This window comes from Mauremys reevesii, linkage group 7 (genome assembly GCF_016161935.1).
Source record: "Mauremys reevesii isolate NIE-2019 linkage group 7, ASM1616193v1, whole genome shotgun sequence".
NCBI lineage: Eukaryota > Metazoa > Chordata > Testudines > Geoemydidae > Mauremys > Mauremys reevesii.
This window is the reverse complement of record NC_052629.1, coordinates 51,315,749-51,334,858: the sequence shown is the minus strand read 5'-3', so window position 1 is coordinate 51,334,858 and position 19,110 is coordinate 51,315,749. Positions and strand designations below refer to the sequence as shown.

Here is a 19,110-nt window from a genome sequence, read left to right as displayed (position 1 = left end):
GTACTGTTCGCTCTGTCTTCCCTTTTGGTCTGTGGGAATGGATCCTGAACTGCTGAGGAATATGCTGATGGGTCTCGCCAGCATGTCACGAATTGCAGTCGAGTTACTCCTTAAGCTACAAACTGACAGTGAGGAGTCCAACGATAATGTCGACTTGCATAATACTTACGACACGAGATTGCTTGTCCCATTCATGGACATGCTCACCACAGTGGGATGCCGCTTTTGGACTGAGGAAACAAGCACTAAGTGGTGGGATCACATCATCATGCAAGTTGGGGATGACAAGCAGTGGCTGCAGAACTTTCGGATGAGAAAAGCCACTTTCATCGGACTGTGTGCTGAGCTTGCCCCCACCCTGTGGCGCAAGGATATGAAATTGAGAGTTGCCCTGCCAGTGGAGAAGCAGGTGGCTATTGCAGTCTGGAAGCTGGCAACTCCAGACAGCTACCGATTGGTCGCTAACCAGTTTGGAGTGGGAAAGTCAACCGTTGGAATCGTGTTGATGCAAGTTTGCAGGGCCATTAATCGCATCCTGCTCAGAAGAACCATGACTCTGGGTAACTGCATGACATTGTGGCTGGCTTTGCACAAATGGGTTTCCCTAACTGCAGAGGGGTGATAGATGGGACGCATATTCCAATTCTAGCACCAGCCCACCTAGCCTCCGAGTACATAAATTGGAAGGGGTATTTCTCTATGGTTCTCCAGGCGCTTGTGGATCACCATGGGCATTTCATTTACATTAACGCAGGCTGGTCCGGAAAGGTGCACGATGCATGCGCCTTTTGGAACACAGGCCCGTTCAGGAACCTGCAAGCTGGGATTTTCTTCCCAGACCAAAAGATCATCGTAGGGGAAGTCGAAATGCCCATTGTGATCCATGGAGACCCTGCTTACCCTTTAATGCCATGGCTCATGAAACCCTACAGAGGGAGCCTTGACAGCAGCAAGGAGTGCTTCAACAACAGGCTGAGCTGGTGCCGAATGACTGTGGAGTGTGCTTTTGGCCATTTAAAGGGCTGCTGGCGCTCTCTGTATGGGAGGCTGGACCTGGCCGATGACAACATCCCTGTGGTTATATCCATGTGCTGTACCCTCCATAACATTTGTGAAGGGAAGGGTGAAAGAGTCACTCAGGCATGGACCTCAGAGGTTCAACACCTGGAGGCTGAATCTGAACAGCCAGAGAGCAGGGCTATTAGAGGGGCCCCGCGTGGGGCTGCAAGGATTAGGGATGCCTTGAGGGAGCAATTTAAGGCTTAAGTAATGTCTGGTGCTGTACAGTGAAGTGCAGAAGTTCCAATGTTAGTAGTAATCTGTGTTTGCTACATATGATGCACTGACTTGCAGTGCCTGTGGCTTTCCTGAGCTATGGTATCTTTTACTTAATGCAATAATAAAGAATGTTTTCAAAGCCAAAAAGTTCATTTATTGAAAAGAAAATTCATTTATGGAAAAGAAACACAACTGCTTGGTGAACAGAAAAGGCATGACACATTTGTGCTGTGTGGGATGAGGGAATGGAGTGGGGTGGGGAATGGGACAATCACAGATTTGTGTATCATACTCAGCCTTCCTGTCTGGAATGCTGTGCAATGAGTGCTGCATTTTAGGCTGGCTAAAATGCATGGTGATGGGGGTTGAGTGCAGTGGGTAAGGGTCGTAGTTTGCAGGGCTGGGTGGTGAAGCTACAGGTGTTAGAGGCAGCTGGGGGCAATAAGAACCCGGATGTTGGGGAAAGTGGGTTGGCGGAGACATGGGGTCACAAGGGAAAGAGTTTTGGGACAAGGGCTGCAGGGGTGGGGGGGAGAGGGCATGGAAGTGCTCCTCCTGCATTGCTACAAGCACCTGTATTGAGTCTGCTTGGCTCTCCATGATGCTTAGCGTCTGCTCCATGTTTTGGTGCTGGTGATCTGCATTCTGCTGGCGGACCCTCCTTTCACTCTCCCACCACTCCTGAACTTTTTGATTTTCATTAAGGGACTGCTGTATTACATCATGCAGCATGTCCTCTTTGCTTCTTCATGGATGCTTCCTGATTCTTTGGAGTCTTTCGGACATTGATAACAAGGACGGCTGGGATCTCAAGGTTGCATCTGTAAAGCCAAAATGCAACACTTGAGAGGCAGCATTGTTCACACCAGACAAATCAACGATTTGGCCGTTCTTAAAGACAAGCACAGTACAATAGCAGAAATTGCCCGTTCCAAAGCGAGCGAACATAACCCATAGAAGCCCCAAAATGGTGAGTAAGCCCAGGGGCAAGGGGGACTGATTGTTTTACGGCCGTACTGTCCCCTGGGGTTTTGTGCCTTGGGGAGAGCCAACAGCTGCAGCGGGCCCCTATACTGAACACTGTCTCCACATTTTTCGCAGGATGAGTTCATCCTGGAAGATATCTTGCTGCTGAACATGACCTGGGAAGCAAGGGAGGGTCTTCTACTACAATACGGCTTCCGCCCTGGCCCATATGCAGTTTGTCTGTGTGCAGCAATGGTCCCCTCGCCCATCATGGCACTGTGGTGCAGACATGTTAGCCTTACTGGGACAAGGACCACAGTAGCTCTGCCAAGGAACCTGCACAAGCTGATTGCCTAGCTTCTGCATGAGACCTTTGAAGAGATTACTGAGGCCGATTACCACGATGTGAGAGAGCACATCAACGCCCTATTCTGCATCTAGGCATGCATGCAGCCCTAACCTTCCTCACCCCAAGAGCCCGCACCGAACAACTTCCTTCCCAAAATACAAGCCGCTTACCGGGCACCTCCTCTGGTGTTTGTTCTTCCCAAAGCACTGTCTGCTGCGACTGGCTACCTTCCTCCTGATTTGAAAACAGCTCCTGGCTGCATGCATCTAGGGATGCCGGACTGTCCCCCTCCTCTTCAGCACCCTTGCTCCCACTTTCTTCCTCCTCCTCCTGCCTTGTTGAACTGGGCTCTGAAGTGTCTATTGTGGTCTTCGGAATGGAGGTGGGATCGCCCCCAAGTATTGCATCCAGCTCTTTGTAGAAATGGCAGGTTGTGGGGACAGCACCGGAGTGGCAGTTTGCCTCGCGTGCTTTGTGGTAGGCATTCTGCAGCTCCTTCGCTTTAACCCTGCAGTGCGTCCCGGTCATGGTCCCTTTCCATCATGTCCCTTGATAGCTGCCTGAAGGTATCGTAATTCCTACAGCTGGAGTGCAGCTGGGACTGGACAGCTTCCCTCCCCCCCAAATACTGATGAGGTCCAGCACCTTGCCATTGCTCCATACTGGGGATTGCCTGGTGCATGGAGACATGGTTACCTGAAAAGATTAGCTGAGAACACTCCACACCTGGCTGAGCAAATAGGAAGGGGATTTTCAAAATTCCCAGGGAATTTAAAGGGTGGGTCTAATGGTTGGTCACCTGAGGCCAGGGCAGTAGAGTTCAAAGTGATGACCAGAGTGGCTAGAATGGGCATTGTGGGACACTTCTGGAGGTCAATCAGAGAGCATTAATAGACCAGGGCATCCACACTAGTACCGTGACGCTCCAGCCAGGGCAGAGCAAGCATTATGCTTCTTGTGGAGATGGATTACCAGGAGCGCTCCAACTGCGGAGTCCAGGTGCTCTATGTGCCTTGCCAGTGTGGACACATCATGAGGGTGCCTGGGGCTGCTTTAATGCGCTCTAACTCACAAGTGTTGCCAAGCCCTGAGTTAGTGACGGAGTTGGAATGAGAACCCAAGCTTCCTGATCGTTTGCTATAATCATTAGACAATAATTCCCTTCTAACAAATAATTTATTTTTATGAACCTTATTTGTTACATATATGTGGAATACTGCATTAGTTTTCTATGAAATCTGTAGGAAATGGATTTTGAGTGGTTTCATTGTATAGTTCCTAGCACTTAATGTACTGGCTACTGAGAGTTTTAATTTGTTGACATTACTGATACTGCCAAAATAAAGAAATGGTGTGGATGAAGGTTCCAGGGACATCTAAGTCTGAGTAGTACAGTTTAAGTAGGACAAAAATGGAAATTGAAAAAAAAACAAAACAGATTTCTCATCTGGTTGGTTTGATTTTTGTGTTTGTGTTACGTAGTTCCTACATGTTCTACTGACCTTACTTTAGTCTTCAAAGCCCTGCTGAATATAGGGAAGCTTTAAAAACAACAACAACCATGCTTGAGGGGCATTTATAAAGCTGAACATTTTGTTCAAAAAATAGAAAAACTTAATTCTAAGTACAAATGCCTGTCCTACAGAAAGGGAATATACAAACAGCAAAAGCATGGAAACGGCAGTCAGGAAAACATTGTGTTCTCTATGAACAAGGGGAAGATACTAGCAGTGGTGTGGATAGAGCCATCAGCCTGTATTTAAAACTGCATAGATCACAGGCTGTACATATGGTTGTCTGCCCTTCTCTCTCTGCTGTCTGGAGCCCTCTTCTCCACTGGCCACCACTGACTGCCTGTCTATTGCAGTAAACTAACACTTTCCCCAAGAAGGGTAAAAGCTGAAGAACAGCACTTCATGGCATAGTGTTAAGAGACACAATGAGTTGCACATACCTTACAAGTGTAACTTGAAAAGCAGCTGATCCTAAATATTATCCCTGATCAGCCATCGACTATTACTGGCCCTTTTCCCCCACCGACAGCTGTGCGTGTTTGATATTCAGAGGGTATGGTGGGAGCTAGAAAGTGAGAGTAGTAGGCAATGTAGTAGTTATTTCTCTGCTTCCATGCTCCCCAGACATGGTGTTTATGAGCATTCGTTCTCCTTTGCAGAAGAAATGTTTAGCTATACATGGGTTCATTTGTAATCAATAGGCACATATACAATGAGAAGCCTTTGCATGACCATAGGATAGCCAAATGGATTCACCATAGAGCAAGAGGTCTGTAAAGATGAAGGTGAGAAGGAATGGTCTGTGGTTAGGGCACAGGACTAGGAGTCTGGAGACTTAAGTTTTATTCCTTTCTCCTGCTGCAGCCTAGTTGTGTCTTGGGAAAACACCTGTTCATCAGTCTCTTGTGTCATGTCTTAACTAATGTTTATAAAGTACTTTGAAATCCTCAAAGGAGGAGCTATGTAAGAGCCATGCATTATTATAGAATCTTAAGTTGCATGAGAATCTTCATTGCCTCTGTTTTTTAAGACAGATTAAGAGTTGATAGAGTCTTGGCAGCTAGATAAGCTACCACATTAGCCTTTCGCTTCTGGAGACCTGCATTCAATTACTGACTGATCAGAAGAGAAAATGATCTTCATATCCCCTCAGTCCCACATTACAAACCACCATCATTTGGCTCAACAGACCGTCTCTGCTCAGGGAAGCCCAGGACTGAGACAGCGAAGGGGTAGACAGGTCAGGATTGAAAAGCTTGTGGAGAAGTCTGCTTGGAGCCTGCCTGTGGGAGTCTGACACAAATTACAGCTACTATTATCCCTCTTTCTAAAACAGTATATTGACTCTTAAATCTTAAAATACAGAAATTCTTGCAGTTAGCATAGCTGGGAAGATATCGTACAATGGAACCAGGTGTTGTGATATACCAAGAAATAACTGGCACATAAAGTATGTCCACCTATCTAAAGGCAATGAAAAAGGTGACCTGGGTAAAGTGTCCAGTATTTCCAAGTGTAAAGTACCTCAGCTACAATAAAAAGAGTAAAGCACAAAGTAGATTTGTAATAGCTTACTTCAGTGCACAGAGGAGCATTTCAAGCTATAAGTTCCTTGTTTAAGAGGCCTGTTTGGTGCCTGATGTACTATAATGGCTGAATGTCAACTTTTACAAAAGTGGTATAAATACTGTCAGAATAAAACCCGCTTTGCTGAGATCTAGGACACAAAGCTCCTGCTGAGCAAAAGCCGCAATAAGTAAAGTCTGTTGGCAGTGATCAGAAAGCTGAGTAGAAACCCACTTACCATAGATTGAGGGCTTACAGCCTCTGCTGAACTGGATTTGGGCAAAAGACCCTGGTGCCATTTAAAAAAAATATCTTTTTGTGCATTCCTAGAAACTTTTTGCTGTGGTTTGGCTTTGGAAATACCTGACATGTTACCATTCTGGGATGTTTTAAACAAACTCCTTTAGCAGCAAACCCAAACATTCTGATCATTGTCATTAGAATTTGCCCTTGTGGGGTCCACTCTCTCCCACCACGCCTTTGATATACATACACTGACCATCTTCTAAATCATGAAACATATGAACTTGAATGTAGTGGAAAACAAGTAGAGAGACTGAGGATATGTCTATACTGCATACTGGAACCTGTGGCAGTGAGTCTCAGAGCCTGGGTCTATAAATTCTGGCTTGCAGGCCTTGTGCTATGGTGTTAGGAGCAGCTATATAGACATTGTGGCTTGGGCTTGGCAGTCCAGGGAGAAAGGTGGGCTTCAGAGCTGCAGTGTCTACATGGCTGTTTTTAGCACTATGGCACTTGACTGAATTTGTAGAGTTTTCTGAGACTTGCTGCCATGGGTTTTGAAACACAATGTAGACATAGCCTAAGAGAGTCTCTAAAGCACATGTGTGTGCTCTCTTGCCCTGGGGTTAGGATATTGGCCTGATATGTCATAGACCAGGTTCAAGTCCTTGCCCTGCCAGCTGTACCCAAGAAACCTTTCCAATGAAAATGTAATGAAAACTGATAAATTTCTGCAAAACATTTTGACTTAGAAAAAAGTTTATTCAAACATTTTTGACCAGCTCCACGGATATAGTAAAGCCAGTGTTTGTGATGCTTTCTACAATGATGTTTGTTTACAACTTGGCAAAAAGCACTGGGGGGTGTTTCATTTTGATGTGTGTGTGTACACACACAGACACACAGCATATATGGCATTTAACTTTCTGTTAATGAGATATCAAGATTTGTAGGTTTAAATTCTCTATAACTTGATTTTGTTTCATAGTCTACATAATTTAATTTTTATTTTCCAAACTGCATCAGTAGCCGTATCATTACAAACAAGTGTGTAGTGGCAGAAAGATCACTTTTATTAGCAAACAGATTTTTTTTTTTAGTTTCAAGCCTTGAAGGGGCTAGTGAGTAATTAATTTAAAAGGAAGGAAAATATCGTGGAAAGGGAACAGTTCACAATTCAAAGTAGGCTGAAGCAAAAACTTGGATCTGACTTGTTTGAAATCCAGGGGCAAGACTCTATAAACATGTGTTGAAGTGAGCAACTTCATTCTGGGAGTAGTGCCAATAGGACTACTCAGGTAGATAAAGTTAATCAATTGTGTTTATAGGAAAGGGCCCAAGAAGTGAATTTCACCCATCTCTGCTCTCTCTGTCTCTCTCTATTTTTGCATGTTTTGTAGAAACACACAAAATTCAGGGGATAGAGTATTCTGGTGTGAATTGAAATTGTAATGGGTCCATATTCATCAGAACCTCATATATCAAATTTCCTCTCTCTTTTCCCAAAATCCTTCAGCTCTCTACACAACAGAATGAAATATACCTGCTGGCAGAATTGCAGGGACAAAACTCTGCCTATGTGTTTCCTTTTCCTAGAGTTCCATTGATGGGGCACCATATAATCTGGGAGCATTTACTCCTGTCTGACTCTTGTGATCGTAGCAATCAGCTATGCACAGTGTTAGCTGTGGGTCACTGGCTCATGCCCTAGGATTGTGATTCTGTGACCAGGATCACAAGGCTTCTGCCTTAATCTGAATCCTCTAATATCATATCAGATAAATATGACTCCTGATATATATTTTGGCATGATTTAGGAAGCAGTATAGGTTTCATAATGCACAAATCTGAGATGTAGAGGATTAGAGGAGAACATTACGTTGTTGGGGCTGGATCACAACCAGTTTAAGAATAAAGATTTTTCTAAAAGTTGACACAATATAATTTGATTCTTAGACAAAAGAGTCCTTTGTTCCCCTAAATCAAGAATCTCTGCAGAATTCAGTAAACCATTGGCAATTCTTTTGGTCAATTTAAAAATAGCAGAAGCAAGATCCATGGGATCATAAAAATCTAATTCCCACTCAAGACCAAGACATTTGTTCCATATTTACTTATTACCAGACCCTACATCAGTCAGATGAAAAAGGGTGCCCAGAAATCACTTCTTTACACTAAACAATTTTCTTCCACACTATTTTGGATAAGCCATCATAGACAGGATCTTACAAGATCCTGATGAGATTCAAACTTTGGATCTGCACTGCAATGTGACCTGGTAGATGTGTGGACTCACCCCTGCAGCACCTCCTGCTGGTTGTCCTTGGGAATTACCTCTTTTTCCAGCCAGGAGCACCCTCTGCAGGCCGGTGATCCACCTGTCCTCTTGGCCCCCATGTCCCTCCCTAGATCCTGGTGCCCTTTTAACTAGGGTGCTGCCCCCTGGCAGTATCCCACCAACCTGGGTCTCCCCTCCCTGGGGAATCCCAACCCACTATCCCCACTTTGCCTCAGTTTTGGCTACTGCCAGGGCCGGCTCCAGGCACCAGCTTATCAGGCAGGTGCTTGGGCGGCAACTCCGGAGAGGGGTGGCACTTTCATGTATTCGGCAGCAATTTGGCAGAAGGTCCCTCACTCCCGCTTGGAGCGAAGGACCTCCTGCTGAATTGCCACAGATCGTGATCATGGCTTTTATTTTATTTTATTTTTGGCTGCTTGGGGTGGCCAAACCCCTGGAGCCGGCCCTGGCTACTGCCCAGTCTCTATCTTGCCTCCGTTTACTGGGGCAGACTGCAGTATCAGCCACTCATTATAGGCAAAGGGGTTTGGACCTGCTGCCTTTGCCTACCCCTGGGCTGCCCCGTACAACCCCCAGTACCTCTTGGCCTTATGCTAGGCCACAGCCTGGGGCTTTCCAGGCTGGAGCTCCCCAGCCTTGCTCCACTCAGGTACCCTGTGTCTCACTCCCTGCAGCCAGGCCCTTCTCCTTCTACAGGCAGAGGAAGACTCACTGGGCTTCTGGCTCACTGCCTCTTATAGGGGCCAGCTGGGCCTGATTGGGACCTGGCCACAGCTGAGCCTGCTTTCTCCCAATCAGACCAGGCTTCTTGCCCTAGCCACAGCCCTCTCCTGGGCTGTTTTAAGCCCCACAGGGCAGGAGCGGGTAACCACCCTGCTACAGACCTCCAAGGGCTATCATACTTGTTATATGTGATTGCTGAGATTCCTATATACAGGATTCCAGCAAGTGCAGCTTTAAGAAAAACTTACAGTATCATAATTCTTGTGATAAAATCATGAGTTGTCAACATCCTAACTTATTTAATTCTGATCTGAACAAATAATCCCCCCGCGGAAACTGAGTTTGGCTGGAAGAGGAAAATTTCCTTCAGTGTTGTGCAACCTAAAATTAGTAAGTTTCTCTGTCAATTTTTTTACATACTAAAATATACAGAATGTCTAAAATCTACAGAAGGCCAGTGCTGTCCAAACAGAAACTGAGGGCTTGTCTAGGAAAAATCATTGAAACTTTACCACTGTTGCTAACATTTGTTCAGCTCTGCCGGTGTCAATAATGTTCAAAGCAGGTCAAATTGACGACATGTTAAAAATACCAGTAGCAACTGGAGGCCCATTTATGCTGGGACTGGAACCCTTGCTAACAATGGTGGAAACTGAACCAGTGCTAGCAGTGGAAAATTTCCCTAGCATATACAGAGTCTGCATGATTAAAATGAGCAATTTTTAGTCCCGAGTGGATAACCAGACTATCCTAAATAACTCCCTTTCTCTAAATAGAATTGTTTGGGGTTTTTTAAGTGTGGTTCTACTCTGAAAAGGGATAATGGCATTGTTGTGTACTATGGGTTTTAAAAAAATATTAAATTATAATTTTACAGCACCACTCGTTGTGCTAAATTGCCTCAGAGTGCATATAAGAAGACCCAGTCACTGGCCTGAAAAATAATACTCTCTAATTTCAGACATGCTGAAATGAAGAATGTAACAGAAGTGAGGGGAAGAGGAAAGGTAGGAAGGAAATGAGTTACAGCAGTAAGGTTCTGAGTTTACTTAGCAAAAGCTAGGCACACAGAATGGTGGAACAAAATAAAGAATTGTCTCTACTGACTCATCTTGTATAGGCATTGTGATAGAAATCAGTCTTGAGGAGGAATTTGAATGAGAACATGGAGGCCTTCTGTTCTAGCTCAGAAAGGGCATGCCATGCTTATAGGGCAGCATGGAACACACTATGGGGATGGTTGTGGGAGAAGTTGAAAATCGGAGCATGGAGCATCATTGGTGGAGGAGGACTTAGGGGCAAAGTACTAAGAGGGTGATCCAAAGCCCGTTGAAGTCAATGGGAGTCTTTTTATTGACATAATTGAGCTTCAGAACAGGCCAAAGAGAGCAGGGTGGCTATATGGGATATATGCAGAACCCTGAAAGATAGGGCAAGAATTTTGAAGTTGTGATGAAGAGGAGGCAGTGGAGGGATTTAGAGGGAGTCACATGCTCATTCCAAGATGATCTTAGCAGCTGTATTTTGAATAGTCCGGAGGAGGAATGGGGGGCGGGGGGAAGAAGAGTGTGTGTGCGTGTTGGGGCAAGAGAAGAGAAGGTTGAAGTAGTCAAGATGGTGGATGAGGTGGGCCTGGACGAGAGTTTTAGCTGTAAGGACTAAAAGAAAAGGTCAGATCTTAGACACTGTGGTCTTTGTCCTTTTTAGTTTTGCTCTTAGAGAAAACTCTACATGAGGTAGTGAAGGATGAATGTTCTGTGTGGCCCATGAAGGTTTATGTGGAGAACTTGCTGTGTTAAATATATAGGAATATGCATCAAAACTGAATCTTAGTAGATTATAAAATGAAGAGTTGAAGCCAATTATGGAAATCAAGCATGATGTAATAGTTAATGAAATCAGCATAGCAAACACAGTGAATTATGCTGATTGCCAAGAACATCTTGCTTTTACAGTACTTATATAACAGTAATGTAGTGTCTCACAGTACTTTGTTCATATAATAATCCTTTTCAGTTTCTTTCGTTTTAAACTCTTTTAATACAATACTATTTGAAAAGTCATCAGCTTGTGCTGTTTAAACATTATTTGTCTGGGAAGGTTTAACTCCACCTGGAGAATTTTTCCTCCATATGCTCTAGGCTTACCTGTATTTTATCGTCCTCAAAAACTACTATGATTTACCTGCCTTGTAGTTCACCTCTACAGGGGGAAAATTCAGGCTAGTGAGAAATATTTGTTCTAAAAGTCTGAATGGAGGATGTTTGCAGTGGTCTTTCTTATTTTTTTTCTATTTCTGACAATCCACATTTAGTTCTATTTGTGGGGGTGGGGGGGAGGGAGGATGGATTTTTGTGCCAGTTCTGTAATAAGTGTCTGTTCTCCAAGATTTTGTGTTTTTTAAAATAGGGCTTTAATTTGAAGCTTTGTATTAGAGCTTGAACTGTCAATCATCTGTTTTTGCAGACTGGATAGGTCACTTAGTAAACTAGAGTTCACCTCTGAAATCCTAGCTTAACTGAAATCAGAGTAAAATAAGCCCAGTGAACAGTAGTCTCCATTAAAAATGTATATTTAAAAAGGGATTTGGTTCCTCACAGGCTGATAATAGGAGCTTGCTGGCTAGGGGACCCTTTTGTCAGCACAAAGCTGGTTTCATACATTTCTGAAAGATGCTTTGATTATAAACCTATAGTGAAAATTGGTCTTGCAATAAAGGCACTGGACTGAGATTCAGGAGATCAAGGTTCAATTACCAGTCTTGCCTTGGTTTTCTATGTGATTTTTTTTTTGGTCTATCATTTAGCCTGTATGTGCCTCAGTGTCCCATCTGTAAAATTGCAGGAGTCTTGCAAGTATGCATTCAAATGCTCACATACTACAGTGATAGGGCTATTGAACAGAAGGGGCTATAAATAAAGAAATAAAATGAGTACCCTGTGAGTTAATATTTTACATCACCTGATAATCGATTCACACAGTGATGTAGAATCTCTTGTATTCTCCCTGTTTTAAATCCATAGGAGGGCTAGCCATCCTTTAAAGCTTCTCTGTGTTGTTCAAATTGTCTTGTGCTAGAGATTCCTCCAGCCAATCTCCCCCTTCACCTACAGCACTCTTCACCAGGCCTTTTTGAACGGAATAAAATATAGATTGCCAAAAGACAACTACACTTATCTGGCTGGTCTCCCCCCCACCCTGTCCCCGGCAATGTTTCTGAAATTCTCATATGCCTTTGATTAATCAGGTGATCTGATGCTGCTTTAACTACAGCAGCATGTATTTCTTGTCTTATTTCTTGTATCAGAAAAGTCCTCTGATGCTCTTGAGTTATACCAATGAATGGTGTGTAGCAGCCTCTGTTTTTGTATAAACCACCCAAAGTGCTATTGCTGTGTTTAATATATATTTTTTTATGTTTGTCATGTTCATCCCCTAACACAAGCCTTTTATAGGCTTTAATGCCTTATTTGCGGACTAACATCATCACACTCTACACTCCTTACTGAATCCAGCTAGCACAGGTAACAATAGCAGAGAAGACAGCACAGGGTGGGCTTCAACATGGGTTGCACAATCTTAGCACAGATGCTGAGTACATCTTTAGGTTGCTAGCCCGCAAAGCCTGCCTTCACTGTTATTGCTACCTGAACAAGCTGGATTAAAGCTTGCTAAGGTAGGCTAGCCCATGCACATTTTTTTGCTGTGTAGACGTATCCTCAGTTTGAAACAGGACAGACCTAGGAAGATGAAAGAGGAGTATCCACAAGTGGTTACATGTAAAAATAAAAATCATTCTTAAATTACCTCTAGATCTGCTGTATCTATACTTCACATTGTAATAACAAATGTTTAAGGAGGCTGTTCAATATTTTTCAACATTAGGCAGGCTTTACTGGAAACTGATTTTAATAAAATTAAAGATTTTTTTTAAAGTGCCAACAATATTCTGTTAAAAAAAATTAGAACCTAGTGAATGATGCCTGGATAGCTATTAGTATGTATTTCAATTCCTTAAAAACAAATTAACAAAACTGTAATATGGGGCCAAACAGGGGCAGACAACTGTTTCTGGAATGCTAGATGCCTTCACCATGCGGCATTAACTAGATACAAAGCTGGCACATAGACAAGGATTTTATGTTGCTTGTTTCTATAGCTACAGTAAATGTAATTAACAAAGAGTCAAAGAACACCTTTTGCAAATTTTATTGTAACCTAAGATAGCTAATTACATTTACTTTTTTGGTTCTCTAGGACAAAATGCTCATTTTGAATTTAACTCAAGTAATACCATTTTCCATCCTTGTTATGTATTTTATGTCAGAAGACTTATCTTCACAGAGCCTGGGGTTCTGTCTGTAAACATATTACAAATATTATTACCACTTATTTTCTGGATGAAAGATAAAGTACTGTGCGCTCAGAGAAGCATTTCTCTTTTACTTTTTACTGCTTGCTACATACCACTGCAAATTCAGCATGAAATCACTGCAGAGATAATTCATACTGTTCTCTAGTATCTTGCATTAGACTAGAGGCACCTCAGAGACTGCAACATTATCTCTGGGAATACAAACTATGTAAATATAGGCTTTCAACACAGGGTTATGTTAGATGTTAGCCTGTGTAATTTTGTTAACAACAAAAGAGAAATCAGGTAAGGAACATTTATTATTTTTCTTTTACCATGAAAACCTGAGTTTCAGCCAACTGCCTTCAGAATATTTTGTGGGAGGAAATGTAATGTCTTTTCCCACCTTCCCCTGTTTTTTGTGTGAATGTCTGGCTACAAAATGATGCATAGGTGAAGTAGGATTCAAGCTGAACAAATTGTTTAAAATTGTGGAACCAGAGGCATTTGCAAGGATAAAGCAAAGAGAGTATTTTGAACTTGATAAAGGGTACAATTGGTTTAATAATAATTTGAAAACATGGATGTTTATCTGAATCTGTGTTCTGCAAATCTAGAAATTGGACTAAAAAATTTAGGGTTCAGGTTTTCCTCATAATAATTCTGATATTCTTTGACCAGATTGGATATCAGAGCACTGATTTTTCTTACCTGCACATCTTCTCAATATTACAGGTGTGCAGGGGCGGCTCCAGGCCCCAGCATGCCAAGCACGTGCTTGGGGCGGCAAGCTGCGGGGGGCGCTCTGCCGGCGCTGCAAGGGTGGCAGGCAGGCTGCCCTCCGCGGCTTGCCTGTGGAGGGTCCGCTGGTCCCGCAGCTTCGGCGGACCTCCCGCAGGCATGCTTGGGGCGGCAGAATTCCTAGAGCCGCCCCTGCAGGTGTGTCCAAACCATTGGATCTGAAATTCCCATATCAATGGGAAAGTTCAGATTTGGATTTGAATTTATTAGACTGAACTGAACCCTAAATCCAAACACTTCATAACTTCAGGAAAGTTTTTTAGATATTGACCCAAACTTCAAGCCTCAGTACATCTGTACTCAACACTGGGGAGCACAGTGGCATTTAAAAGCATGGGAGAGAAAAGGAAGAGCACAACTCTGTTGAGCCAGAGAATTTTGATGAGATTTCAACAAAGGTTTGGAGAAACACGGTCAGAAGTATGACCAGGTTGCTATTTTTGTCTCTGAAGGAGCAATAACCAAAACAATTGTATTTAGTTGGGTTTTGGTATTTTTTTTGGCATGGAAATAACTTATACTTTTTACATACACACATGTGCACATGCTCTAAATTGTAGAAAATAGAGAAGGAAAAAGATTATTGATCCAATCTCATTGTCCTAGTGCAGGTTGTTCATTACAGGATATTCTCTAATGCTTTACCCAGTCCAATTTGCAGTGACTAAACTAACAGATTATTGGGAGATTATTCCACAGTGTCCAACCTTTAGAAATTATCCTTCTATTCATCTGAACTCCTTTCTTCTCAGTTTCTCTACATTGCTCTTAATTTTACTGTGCAGAGTTCCTTTTCCTCTGTGATACTTACATACTTCAGATACTCATAGTTCCCTCTTAGCTGTTATTGGGCAGAATCAGAAGATCTGGAATGAATATTCTCACTGACCCTGATTTTTGTGTGTGAGGTGCTGAGTGTTGGGCCAAATAACAAATAAAGCAAAATATTATTGAAAAATGAGAGAAACAAGAAGGTAAAAAAGTAAAATGCTGCAGGTATTTTTCTAAACATTTTTGAGCACGAAACATACACAACCACTGTGACCGATTAATTATTTTTCCTACACAATTCAGCTGAGAGGAGAACTACATTGACTGTCAACTCTCCCAGAAGCCAGGAACCACCCAGATGCAGAGACACCCTTTTACTCCGGAAAGGCACACTAGACAATGAATTGAAAAGAAACTCTATGCCACCCAAGAAGAATCTTCAAGGGGACAATTAAGCTGGTTTTAAGGCTGCTTTGCACTCAGCAGTGCAAATGAAGCTAGAGTGAGATGGAGGATTTGGTCTTACTTCTGGAAAATGACCTTTCAGCAGACGAACAAACCTAAACCAATTTTGTTTGAACATGTTTGAGTATTTGAAGATGACAGATTGTGGATAAACCCTTCATAACAAAGCTCTCATATTTTTGAAGCAAGCAAAAGATTGTCATTTTTGTGTTGTAAGAATGACAAATGAGAGCCATTGATGAGGAAACCAGGTTGTAGAGATATTAGAAAGACATTTAATAAGCAAGCAAAATAGTTTAGTAAATGCCACTGTAAAGTGGGAATATATTTTAGTAGGGATGACAGCATTTTCTATGACCATTAACCTTTTTGCTGTTGAAAATTAATTTGCAATGCAAAACATAGAAAGGGCAACTAAGCTAGTAGTAGCGTAACTGGGAAAATCAAATGTCCTGCACTGCAAATAGTTACGTAAAATGATCAAACTGAGGCTACCTCTTGTTTTCTGGACTGGTGTGTGTGTATATATTTTGACCTGCATGAAGATACATTTCTGCTATTCAACCTAAGAGGTGCCCATTCTGCCTGGTTTAGATTCCAGTTAGTATTCTCATGTTGATTTCAAATCCATTGTGACTATCCTCTAAAAGGGAAGAGAGTGGCAAGTTCCAATTTCTCTTGTCATTCTAAGTATCTACACAGCTTCCCATTTATACTTCTATCCTTCTTATTTCTACTCCAACCTGATTAAAGCTAGAGCCTAGCATAATGACTGAGTTGCTGTAATACAAATTTTACCAATAGGTGAAAAACATCATCTTTTTAAGTGAATGGTGAAAGAAGTCAGGTTGGCAATCCTGGAAATGTTGTCCCCTCTCTACGGAACAGCAAGCAGCAATGCAAACATCCCCATTCCAGCCTGCCAGATGCAGCCTCGACATGGAGAAGATAGCTCTGGGGGAAAGAAGGCAGCTCAGCCTCCCTGGTCATTTAGTTCTTGACTTCTCTGAGATGGGTTACAAAGGATGCTAGTGAATGGCACCACTATCTCAACAATTTTTGGTAGACCATTGAAGAGATGACAAGTGATTAGGTACACTAGCTCCACTCTGGCCAGGGCCGGCTCTGGCTTTTTTGCCACCCCAAGCAAAAAAATAAAACAAAACAAAACAAACAAACAAAAAAACCCTGCAGGGCAGCTGGAGTAGTGAAGCAAAAAAAAAAAAACCAAACAAAAAAACCCTGCAGGGCGGCCGGAGCCAGGGTGCAAACTTTCGGCTAGCGGGACTCCCTGCGCTGCAGACGTGGACCCGGGCAGTGGAGTGCGTGTCCCAGCTAGCAGGGGGGAGGGGTAGGGAGCGGGGAGGAGAGAGAGAAAAGGGGGGCGGCCAGGGCTTCCTTCAGCCAGGGTGCTCACCACTCAGCCCCTCCCGCCGCGCCTCCTGCCGGGAGGGCTCCGTGCCGCTCTGGTTGGTGGGGAGGGAAGGACGTGGGCTGCCGGGCTTGCTGCAGACCTGGCACCAGCTGGGGCAGACGGAGCGTGCAGCCAGCTCCCAGCAGGGTGCTCTCCTCCTCTGCACCGCCGCCTCCTACAGGGCGGCCAGAGTGGCGAACAAAAAAAAAAGAAAAGAAAGAAGGGCGGCACTGGACAGAATGCCGCCCCTTAGAATCTGCTGCCTGAAGCATGAGCTTGCTTGGCTGGTGCCTGGAGCCGGCCCTGATTCTGTCCTAGGTCAGTAGTATACGGGACAGCCATATTGAACTCTTTTTGTTTCTTCTTCCAAACTCTAAGTAAATTTTAGACTTACATTTTCTGTTCAAAGAAAGCTTCAGTGGATATTGTTTTACCCAGCTAAGCAAGACTTTGCAGTGTCTGTGTTTAAAATGGTCACCATGTCAGTAGAATAAAGCTGTGATGTTAACAGCATTATTTCAATGGGTTGGGAAAAAATACAAACATCAGGCACAACCCAGTTCCCATTTAAGTCAGCGGGAGTAGGATCATGCCCTTAACTTTTACTCTGGGACTCTCACCAGAAAAAATCAATAACAATTGTTACAGCACATGAAACCTTTAACTGGTTGGATACAATCAGTCATGTGACAAGTCATTCAGTTTCAGTGTTCAGATACAAAGTTCAATTATTTTGTTGTCAAAGTGGTCAGTAGCTAAACTTCAGAAAAATTATTGACCTCAGCTGCCAAATGTAGATTGTTTGAAAATAGTCATGTGCCAGTCTGAAGTGATGTCAGATGCTTGGGCTAATATTTAGTTTTGATGCCAAACGCCTCTTTTATCAAAATGAGTGAAAACAGAATGTAAATACTGGGAGTATCATTCAGTCTGTTGTTAGTATCCTAGAATGTGATCCTGAGGCCTGTTATATGCTCTGAATTATCATAGGCTGCAATGAAACTTTTTGTGGGTGGTGGGAAATAGGTAGGGAGTGGTGCTTCTGAGACCTCCATTCCCCATTTGCTTTTACATTCCCAAAACCAATTAAATTTCAGTAGGAGATGAATGCTTAACTCTGTGGGGCTCCTTCAAAAGTCCCAGGCTCAAAGGCCATTCCTCATTTTGATCCAGCATTTGGCCAGGGAGGACAGAAAGCTGCTGCATTCAGAGCCCATCACCACCATTTTTGAGTTGGCGAGAGACGATGGCTCAAGCACACTGAGACGCTTTTACCTAATTGAATGAATTCATTGCCACTCCAGTACACCCAACCTCTAGCCATCTGGACCAAACCAAGGACCAGTTTGGAACCAGCATCCATCCCAAAGCTGTGTGCTGCCCTGTGAGTCTGTCAGACTGTCTCTGTAAGATTGAACTATATTGAATTCCATGTCACAATTAATATTTGTACTAGAATGTACAGAATATTGACTGCTTATTTTAGCCAAAATTAAGATTTACTTAATCTTGTATCTTGAGGTACAGTATATTGACCTCAGTTTCACCTCAGTCAATGTTAACCTGTCAAGGCAACACATCAGTCTCAATAGAATATATACTAAATATTCAAGTGTTGAGGTATTTATTTAGAACATTTTACAGCTTTACAGCTCAATCAGCCCTCTCTCGCTCTCCCGCTCATGCCTCTTCATTTGAATTTGACTGCTTCCCCCCCACAAACAAAACAAAAACCCAAAGAAAAGTATTTTAGTCACTTTCCTCTTCCCACCTCTGTCTCAACTATGTTAGCTATTTATTTATCCATCCTATCTTTGAAAATATTGGAGGAAGATAGTTTTTTTTAGTAGGCTAGTGTTGAAAAAATAGAAATAGTTTGCTAAAATGTGTGTTTAGATCTGCCTGTACTTTCCTATATGGACCCCAACACCATAGTAACTGAGCATCTCTGACATAATTAAAAATAGCTATGTGTTGTTTTTTTTTCCTCCCTTCTTCGCCTGTGTAGTATAAACAGCTTGTGTGTGTGTGAGAGAGAGAGCGAGAGAGCATGCGTATGTAAATTATTGTGGTGAAGCTAAGTTGAGGAAATATCTTCGGTGGTTTTTATTTTCTGCAGAAATGAGTTCCATAGTCTAGGTGCAGCTGATGTGAAAGCTGCATCACCCACATTTATATCAGTTTCATTGGTTGTGTTTTCATTGTTCTGGTAGAATGTAGATATCCTAGGAGGTCATGGTTGTGGAGGAGGTGGGGATGTTTCAGGTAGCTAGGGTGATCCTTTGGAGGGCCTTGAAATGGACTTTGAAAGGCAATAGAGAGCTAGTGTATAAAGTGGACCAGAACACTCTGGCTTACGCTTATCCC

General features: G+C 43.0%; 1 protein-coding gene across 6 annotated transcripts in view; it reads left to right on the top strand.

Moving 5' to 3' along the window:
• The window catches only part of GRID1 (glutamate ionotropic receptor delta type subunit 1), an 845,372-nt gene that overhangs the window by 237,223 nt on the left and 589,039 nt on the right, over window positions 1-19,110 (top strand). For 2 of the 6 annotated variants that reach the window (XM_039480956.1, XM_039480955.1), the window contains exon 1: window positions 9,101-9,328. The exons of the other annotated variants lie outside the window; for them this stretch is intronic. The gene's annotated coding sequence lies outside the window, so the exon portion shown is untranslated. Of the gene's footprint in view, window positions 1-9,100; window positions 9,329-19,110 lie in introns of those variants that run through there. 6 annotated transcript variants of the gene reach the window in all.